The 9,923-nt window shown below is 44.0% G+C and overlaps 1 long non-coding RNA gene across 1 annotated transcript; it reads left to right on the forward strand.

Annotated features, from left to right (window-relative positions):
- Positions 1–333: 333 nt before the first annotated feature.
- On the forward strand, positions 334–1,184 carry LOC120975815 (uncharacterized). Its single transcript, XR_005771293.3, has 2 exons — positions 334–651; positions 738–1,184. It is a non-coding gene; the product is annotated as an uncharacterized lncRNA (long non-coding RNA).
- The last annotated feature ends 8,739 nt before the right edge of the window (positions 1,185–9,923 follow it).

Below are 9,923 nucleotides of genomic sequence, written 5' to 3' on the forward strand. Positions count from 1 at the left end.
GGTCTTTTTTTATGAACTGTGTGCTCGTCAGGGCACACAGTTCAAAAAACCAACCTGTGGGCGATAATGTGGAAGATTTATGTCGAATACGTATTACTAACCGTTTGTGATGAGATTGACAGGATAAACAGAGATAACAAATCTTACATTATTAAGAAGTTGATCCCCACTTCTACCAATTCTCTCAATATGCACACCGTCCACATCATCATCATGCCATGTCAACGTTCAATTTGCAAAGGAAAACCAATCGATCCATCTCGCCTACGGCCGGCCGTGTTAATCCAATCAATTTTTTCCTACCTCCTCACAGCCATCCCCCATCCCCAACCAATCCACTCCTCCCGCACGGCCACCGGCCCTGAAGTGTTTTAGTCTCTTCCACCCCTTGGTCTTTCATCTATTCCTCCACTTTCCACCCATGGTTCGTTTTATCTCCCCAAATCAATAAATCTCCACTGCGGTCCTTATGATTCCTCTCTTCTTCCGTCTATTATGCATCTCTCCATTTTGTGTTGTCGTCGACCTAGAGCCTTGGCCGTCGGCGCGGACTATGCTGGCCCAAGCCCTCCGCCTTGCTGCTGAGCTGACTTCTTATTGAACCACGCATGACATCCCCGACGTCCTCCTGCAGCATCACCTGCACCAGAGGTGCGGGCTCTCCTTCCTCTTATCTTTTCATATATAACGTAATTTATTTTGTGTTAACTTGGTTGGACATTCTGATTCCAAATTAGGATCTCTGGGAACGAGAGCGTCGGCCGCACGGTGCAGTTTGGCGGAGCTGATGGAGGCCGCGTCGAGCATGCGCAAGTGTACTTGATCCCAATCAAGTAGCACCTCCGTCGTCCAAGGTAGGATTAGGAAGATGAGTTCACTCCAATCGTTCTTTGTCCAGATCTCCGCGTCTGCGCTGTTCCACTGGAGGCCTGGACATTGGGTACTGTAACGAATAACTAGGATGCATGTGCTTTGCGGTTCCTAATGCATGCATATAACGGTATATGCATGTTCCTATTTTTATCCTTTTAGTAATCTCTTCTTGACACTCACGATTGGTTGGTGGCATGACGTTATGTAGAAATGCACAAATTCTAAAATGCATGCATGAATTGCTGCTAGATGTGTGCATATTTTGTGCATTTCCTTTGAAGGTTGTGAAAAAACTGCATTCCTGTTAGTTTTTTGTCAGGCCTCAGTTAGACCTTCAGGTTTCCAGGCATTTGTGTTGGGCTTGACTACTTAATTTTCAGTAAAACACATGCCCACATTTTTCAGGAACTGTGCCATTCTATAAGCCGGGTTATTCTTTGTCGAAAATGTACCAAGGTAAACACTGCAAGCTAATTTCTATTTGGATGCATCAACACAATATGGGTCGGAAAATTATTATTATTATTGAAAAGGAGCCAAAAGATTGCCTCATCCATTAATTAAGTAGCATGGAGTCTCTTTATTTCTTGATACAATGCCATTCCTAATAGACAATAAAATTACATTATCTTCAATTATTATGAAACAAATCTCATCAGACTACATGATGCGTTCCAATTTCCGAAATAAAAGATGCATTTAATTCATAGTGGAGATACTCAACAATAGACTAATATGTCTGATTTCATGTAATTGCATTAACGATTCAAAACAAACCTCTAGTATATTCCTTTTCATGGTTTACTATGTTTTACTCCATGGCGCTCCTCATATGCAATGATACAAGTCCCGCGGCAACGCGCGGGGTATCGTCTAGTTAATATGAATGAACGGAAACAGAGATATATACAGTCTGCTTAATTTAGTCCTTCTTGTTGTTGTTGTTGTTGGATGGCCCCGCGATATCGTCTTGGCGAGGACGCATCTTGCCGCTGACCGTTGGCTTTTCATCGCTGTCGCCGTCGTCATCGTTGTTGCTGTTGTCGTCGTCCTGCTTCTCGTTCGACCATTCCTCCTCATCATCATCGTCGTCCTCTTCTTCATGCTCCGACGACTCCTCGTCCGTCTGGTTGTCGTCGGATGACTCCGGAGGGGGCATCCCTTCCATGATCCAGATATAATCGAGGTCTGGGCTCGACGCCGGACTCATGGAAGACGAGCGGGATGATTCCGATGTTGACCTATCATCGGGCGCCAGGCTGCTGGCCGAACTGTCGTCCTCGCTGTCGCTCAACATGGTTGTGGTCGTATAAAAACCACGAGAAAGCAAGATTGCAGAGTGTGTGCAAGTGTGTAGCGGGACCTGCCGGGGACGATTAAGACGGTCGACACTTAAGCGGGGTATGCAGAGAAGAGGAAATACCAATTGAAGCGGGGGTTGATGTATTATCTAAGCGCTGATATAATCAACCGCAATTATTTGTACCCAGTCGCTCCAAATTCTCGGGGTTGCGCGGGACTCCTATTGGCTGATTTATTTTTTCAAGACAAAAACAAGGAATGAGTTTTTGGATTATGCACCGGTACCGGTACGAATGGAGTAGGACAGCTGGCAAGCAATACATTGAGCTCTTCTTATCGATAAAGCCAGTAATAATCAAACTACAAAGGAAACAAAAAAAAGACAAAGGAAAATATGTGCACGAATCTTCGCGTAAAATGGCATAGGACCTAGATGTGCATTACTTAGAGCACATCTAGATGTACTTTAGCAATACTGTCAAACAAAACCCCTAATCATCATTGCAAATAGCGCATAGAACATGGCTAATGCGACAACAACAACTACACATGCTAGTTCCTTCTTGTCTCTTGCTTTCATCTGTTGCTTGTGATTGATTCTTTCTTGCTTAATCATACTGATTGTACAATCTAGATCATCCAGTTTCTTCTTCAGCTTTATGTTATCTTCTGCGAGCTTGGTGATAACACTCCAAGCCCAGCCATGCCATTCTTCATCCAGCCAGGTAACAAAGACACAAGCCTCACATCCTTGCCAATGTTAAATAGTATTCAGGATGAGCGGTGGCATTAACTCAAGTAAAAAGATGAACTTAGCACTAACCTCTAAGGGGCAACTGAGAAACCGCCTGCCAATATCGAATCCCTTCATGCATACACGTCGAGCGGGAGTGTGCCCGTGCACACAACTCAGCTTTTGGTACTTCTCGGTGGCGCAAAACTCGGAGTCAAACTCGTGTTGCGGGAGTCTGGAGTCATGCTCCGGATCCGGCCGCAGATCTCTTTCCTGGTGGGGGGGGTCATTCAGGACGGATTCAGCAAGGAGCTACTTTGGACATGCTAAAAAGGATCGGATAGATTGGAACCTGATAGGACGATTCGGATCCATACTACACCTGCCTTCTAATGACCTTAGGCAAGTGCTCGGCGGTGACCGCCGTCATGGCGGCGATACGAGCAGGAGCAGCCGCACCGAAACCATCAGCACCACTCGTCCGCATTCCCCCATTGTCAGTGCCACGCGAGGGAATTTGGAGGCTATCTAGGGATTTGGGGAAATGGGGAAACTATGGGGATAAGCTAATGGCCGGGAACTACTTATGGCACTATATGTTGTATACGCACACTGTTTATACATGTTGTTTGTGTTAGGTATTACAAGGTCACACACGATTTCCGCACCAAACCGTGTGAGAAGACAACGTAGGTGAGACACGACTGTCGTTACATAACCGTATGTGATTGAAGGAAATATTCCCTAGAGGCAATAATAAAGTTATTATTTATATTTCCTTATATCATGATAAATATTTATTATTCATGCTAGAATTGTATTAACCGGAAACTTAGTACATGTGTGGATACATAGACAGACAGAGTATCCCTAGTATGCCTCTACATTGACTAGCTCGTTAACCAAAGATGGTTAAGTTTCCTAGCCATAGACATGTGTTGTCATTTGATGAACGGGATCACATCATTAGAGAATGATGTGACGGACAAGACCCATCCATTAGCTTAGCATAATGATCGTTTAGTTTTTCTGCTATTGCTTTCTTCATGACTTATACATGTTCCTCAGACTATGAGATTATGCAACTCCCGAATACCGAAGGAACACCTTGTGTGCTATCAAATGTCACAACGTAACTGGGTGATTATAAAGATGCTCTACAGGTGTCTCCGATGGTGTTTGCTGAGTTGGCATAGATCGAGATTAGGATTTGTCACTCCGTGTATCGGAGAGGTATCTCTGGGTCCTCTCGGTAATGCACATCACTATGAGCCTTGCAAGCAATGTGACTAATGAGTTAGTCAAGGGATGATGCATTACGGAACGAGTAAAGAGACTTGCTGGTAACGAGATTGAACTAGGTATGAGGATACCGACGATCGAATCTCGGGCAAGTAACATACCGATGACAAAGGGAACAACGTATGTTGCTATGCGGTTTGACCGATAAAGATCTTCGTAGAATATGTAGGAACCAATATGAGCATCCAGGTTCCGCTATTGGTTATTGACCGGAGATGTGTCTCGGTCATGTCTACATAGTTCTTGAACCCGTAGGGTCCGCACGCTTAAAGTTCGATGATGATTTGTATTATGAGTTATGTTATTTGATGTACCGGAGTTTCTTCGGAGTCCCGGATGAGATCACGGACATGACGAGGAGTCTCGAAATGGTCGAGACATAAAGATTGATATATTGGAAGGTTATGTTTGGACACCAGACTGGTTTTGGATAGGTTCGAGCATTTACCGGAGTATCGGGGGTTACCGGAACCACCCGGGGGGTTAATGGGCCTTCATGGGCCCTAGTGGAAGAGAGGAGGCGGCGGTCAGGTGGAGGCGCCCCCCCCCCAAGCCCAATCCGAATTGGACTAGGGTTGAGGGGGGACGGCCCCCTTTCCTTCTCTCCTCCTCCTCTTTCCCCCTTCTCCTTGTAGGAATAGGAAAGGGGGGCGAATCCTACTTGGACCGGGAGTCCAAGTAGGACTCCCCCCCCCTCGGCGCGCCACACCTATGGCCGGCCTCCTCTCCTCCCCCCTTTATATACGTGGGAGGGGGGCACCCCAAAGGTACACCAAAGTTTCTCTTAGCCGTGTGCGGTGCCCCCCTCCAGAGTTACACACTCGGTCATATCGTCGTATTGCTTAAGCGAAGCCCTGCGCCGGTAACTTCATCATCACCGTCGCCATGCCGTCGTGCTGACGGAACTCTCCCTCGGCCTCAACAGGATCAAGAGTTCGAGGGACGTCACCGAGCTGAACATGTGCAGATCGCGGAGGTGCCATACATTCGGTACTTGGATCGGTTGGATCGCGAAGACGTTCGACTACATCAACCGCGTTACTAAACGCTTCCGCTTTCGGTCTATGAGGGTATGTGGACCCACTCTTCCCCGCTCGTTGTTGTGCATCTCCTAGATGGATCTTGTGTGATCGTAGGTAATTTTTTTGAAATACTGTGTTCCCCAACAGTGGCATCCGAGCTAGGTCTATGCGTAGATGTTATATGCACGAGTAGAACACAATGAGTTCTGGGCGATAATAGTCATACTGCTTACCAGCAACGTCTTACTTTGATTCGGCGGTATTGTTGGATGAAGCGGCCCGGACCAACATTACATGACCGCATTCATGAGACTGGTTCTACCGACGTGCTTCGCACACAGGTGGCTAGCAGGTGTCTGTTTCTCCAGCTTTAGTTGGATCGAGTTTGACTACACTCGGTCCTTGTTGAAGGTTAAAACAGCACACTTGACAAAAATTCGTTGTGGTTTTGATGCGTAGGTAAGAACGGTTGTTGCTAGAAGCCTGTAGCAGCCATGTAAAACTTGCAACAACAAAGTAGAGGACGTCTAACTTGTTTTTGCAGGGCTTGTTGTGATGTGATATGGTCAAGACGTGATGATATATAAACTGTTGTATGAGATGATCATGTTTTGTAACAGTTATCGGCAACTGGCAGGAGCCATATGGTTGTCGCTTTATTGTATGAAATGCAATCGCCATGTAATTGCTTTACTTTATCACTAAACGGTAGCGATAGTCGTAGAAGCAATAGTTGGTGAGACGATAACGATGCTACGATGGAGATCAAGGTGTCAAGCCGGTGATGATGGTGATCACGACGGTGCTTTGGAGATAGAGATCAAAGGCACAAGATGATGATGGTCATATCATATCACTTATATTAATTGCATGTGATGTTTATCCTTTATGCATCTTATTTTGCTTAGTACGGCGGTAGCATTATAAGATGATCTCTCACTAAATTTCAAGGTATAAGTGTTCTCCCTGAGTATGCACCGTTGCTACAGTTCGTCGTGCCGAGACACCACGTGATGATCAAGTGTGATAAGCTCTACGTTCACATACAACGGGTGCAAGCCAGTTTTGCACACGCAGAATACTCAAGTTAAACCTGACGAGCCTAGCATATGCAGATATGGCCTCGGAACACTGAGACCGAAAGGTCGAGCATGAATCATATAGTAGATGTGATCAACATGGTGATGTTCACCATTGAAAACTACTCCATCTCACGTGATGATCGGACGTGGTTTAGTTGATATGGATCACATGATCATTTAGATGACTAAAGGGATGTCTATCTAAGTGGGAGTTCTTAAGTAATATGATTAATTGAACTTTAATTTATCATGAACTTAGTACCTGATAGTATTTTGCATGTCTATGTTGTTGTAGATAAATGGCCCGTGCTACAGTTCCTTTGAATTTTAATGTGTTCCTAGATAAAGTTAAGTTGAAAGATGGTGGTAGCAACTACACGGACTGGTTCCGTAACTTGAGGATTATCCTCATTGTTGCACAGAAGAATTACATCCTAGAAGCACCGCTGGGTGCCAAACCCACTGCAGGAGCAACTCCGGACGTTATGAACGTCTGACAGAGCAAAGCTGATGACTACTCGATAGTTCAGTGTGCCATGCTTTATAGCTTAGAACCGGGAGTTCAACGTCGTTTTGAACGTCATGGAGCATATGAGATGTTCCAGGAGTTGAAGTTAATATTTCAAGCAAATGCCAGGATTGAGAGATATGAAGTCTCCAATAAGTTCTACAGCTGCAAAATGGTGGAGAATAGTTCTGTCACTGAACATATACTCAGAATGTCTGGGTACCACAATCACTTGACTCAACTGGGAGTTAATCTTCCTGTTGATAGTGTCATTGACAGAGTTCTTTAATGACTGCCACCAGGCTACAAAAGCTTCGTGATGAACTATAATATGCAAGGGATGGTTAAGACAATTCCCGAGCTCTTCGCGATGCTAAAGGCTGCGGAGGTAGAAATCAAGAAGGAGCATCAAGTGTTGATGGTTAACAAGACCACTAGTTTTAAGAAGGGCAAAGGGAAGAAGGGGAACTTCAAGAAGAACGGCAAGAAGGTTGCTGCTCAAGTGAAGAAGCCAAAGTCTGGACCTAAGCCAGAGACTGAGTGCTTCTACTGCAAAGGGACTGGTCACTAGAAGCGGAACTGCCCCAAGTATTAGGCGGATAAGAAGGATGGCAAAGTGAAAGGTATATTTGATATACATGTTATTGATGTGTACCTTACTAATGCTCGTAGTAGCGCCTGGGTATTTGATACTGGTTCTGTTGCTCATATTTGCAACTCAAAACAGGGGCTACGGATTAAGCGAAGATTGGCGAAGGACGAGGTGACGATGCGCGTGGGAAATGGTTCCAAAGTCGATGTGATCGCTGTCGGCACGCTACCTCTACATCTTCCTTCGGGATTAGTTTTAGACCTGAATAATTGTTATTTGGTGCCAGCGTTAAGCATGAACATTATATCTGGATCTTGTTTGATGCGAGACGGTTATTCATTTAAATCAGAGAATAATGGTTGTTCTATTTATATGAGCAATATCTTTCATGGTCATGCACCCTTGATGAGTGGTCTATTTTTATTGAATCTCGATAGTAGTGATACACATATTCAAAGTATTGAAGCCAAAAGATACAAGTTTAATAATGATAGTGCAACTTATTTGTGGCACTGCCGTTTAGGTCATATTAGTGTAAAGCGCATGAAGAAACTCCATGCTGATGGGCTTTTGGAATCACTTGATTATGAATCACTTGATGCTTGCGAACCATGCCTCATGGGCAAGATGACTAAGACTCCGTTCTCCGGAACAATGGAGCGAGCAACAGACTTACTGGAAATAATACATACTGATGTATGCGGTCCAATGAGTGTTGAGGCTCGCGGCGGGTATCGTTATTTTCTGACCTTCACAGATGATTTAAGCAGATATGGGTATACCTACTTGATGAAACATAAGTCTGAAACATTTGAAAAGTTCAAAGAATTTCAGAGTGAAGTGGAAAATCATCGTAACAAGAAAATAAAGTTTCTACGATCTGACCGTGGAGGTGAATATTTGAGTTACGAGTTTGGTCTTCATTTGAAACAATGTGGAATAGTTTCACAACTCACGGCACCTAGAACACCACAGCGTAATGGTGTGTCCGAACGTCGTAACCGCACTTTATTAGATATGGTGCGATCTATGATGTCTCTTACTGATTTACCGCTATTGTTTTGGGGTTATGCTTTAGAGACGGCTGCATTCATGTTAAATAGGGCACCATCTAAATCTGTTGAGACGACACCATATGAACTGTGGTTTGGCAAGAAACCCAAGTTGTCGTTTCTTAAAGTTTGGGGCTGCGATGCTTATGTGAAAAAGCTTCAACCTGATAAGCTCAAACCCAAATCGGAGAAATGTGTCTTCATAGGATACCCAAAGGAAACTGTTGGGTACACCTTCTATCACAGATCTAAAGGCAAGATATTTGTTGCTAAGAATGGATCCTTTCTAGAGAAGGAGTTTCTCTCGAAAGAAGTGAGTGGGAGGAAAGTAGAACTTGATGAGGTAATTGTACCTTCTCCCAAATTGGAAAGTAGTCCATCACAGAAATTAGTTTCAGTGATTCCTACACCAATTAGTGAGGAAGCTAATGATAATGATCATGAAACTTCAGCTCAAGTTACTACTGAACCTCGTAGGTCAACCAGAGTAAGATCCGCACCAGAGTGGTACGGTAATCATGTTCTGGAAGTCATGTTACTTGACCATGACTAACCTACGAACTATGAGGAAGCGATGATGAGCCCAGATTCCGCGAAATGGCTTAAGGCCATGAAATCTGAGATGGGATCCATGTATGAGAACAAAGTGTGGACTTTGGTTGACTTGCCCGATGATCGGCAAGCCATAGAGAATAAATGGATCTTCAAGAAGAAGACTGACGCTGACGGTAATGTTACTGTCTACAAAGCTCGACTTGTTGCGAAAGGTTTTCGACAAGTTCAAGGAGTTGACTACAATGAGACTTTCTCACCCGTAGCGATGCTTAAGTCTGTCCAAATCATGTTAGCAATTGCCGCATTTTATGATTATGAAATTTGGCAAATGGATATCAAAACTGCATTCCTTAATGGATATCTTAAAGAAGAGTTGTATATGATGCAACCAGAAGGTTTTATCGATCCAAAAGGTGATAACAAAGTGTGCAAGCTCCAGCGATCCATTTATGGACTAGTGCAAGCCTCTCGGGGTTGGAATATACGCTTTGATAGTGTGATCAAAGCATATGTTTTTATACATACTTTTGGAGAAGCCTGTATTTAGAAGAAAGTGAGTGGGAGTTCTATAGCGTTTCTGATATTATATGTGGATGACATATTGTTGATCGGAAATGATACTGAATTTCTAAACAGCATAAAAGGATACTTGAATAAGAATTTTTCAATGGAAGACCTCGGTGAAGCTGCTTATATATTGGGCATCAAGATTTATAGAGATAGATCAAGACGCTTAATTGGACTTTCACAAAGCACATACCTTGATAAAGTTTTGAAGAAGTTCAAAATGGATCAGTCAAAGAAAGGGTTCTTGCCTGTGTTACAAGGTGTGAAGTTGAGTCAGACTCAATGCCCGACCACTGCAGAAGATAGAGAGAAAATGAAAGTCATTCCCTATGCCT

Source organism: Aegilops tauschii, chromosome 3 (genome assembly GCF_002575655.3).
Source record: "Aegilops tauschii subsp. strangulata cultivar AL8/78 chromosome 3, Aet v6.0, whole genome shotgun sequence".
Taxonomy (NCBI): Eukaryota; Viridiplantae; Streptophyta; class Magnoliopsida; order Poales; family Poaceae; genus Aegilops; species Aegilops tauschii.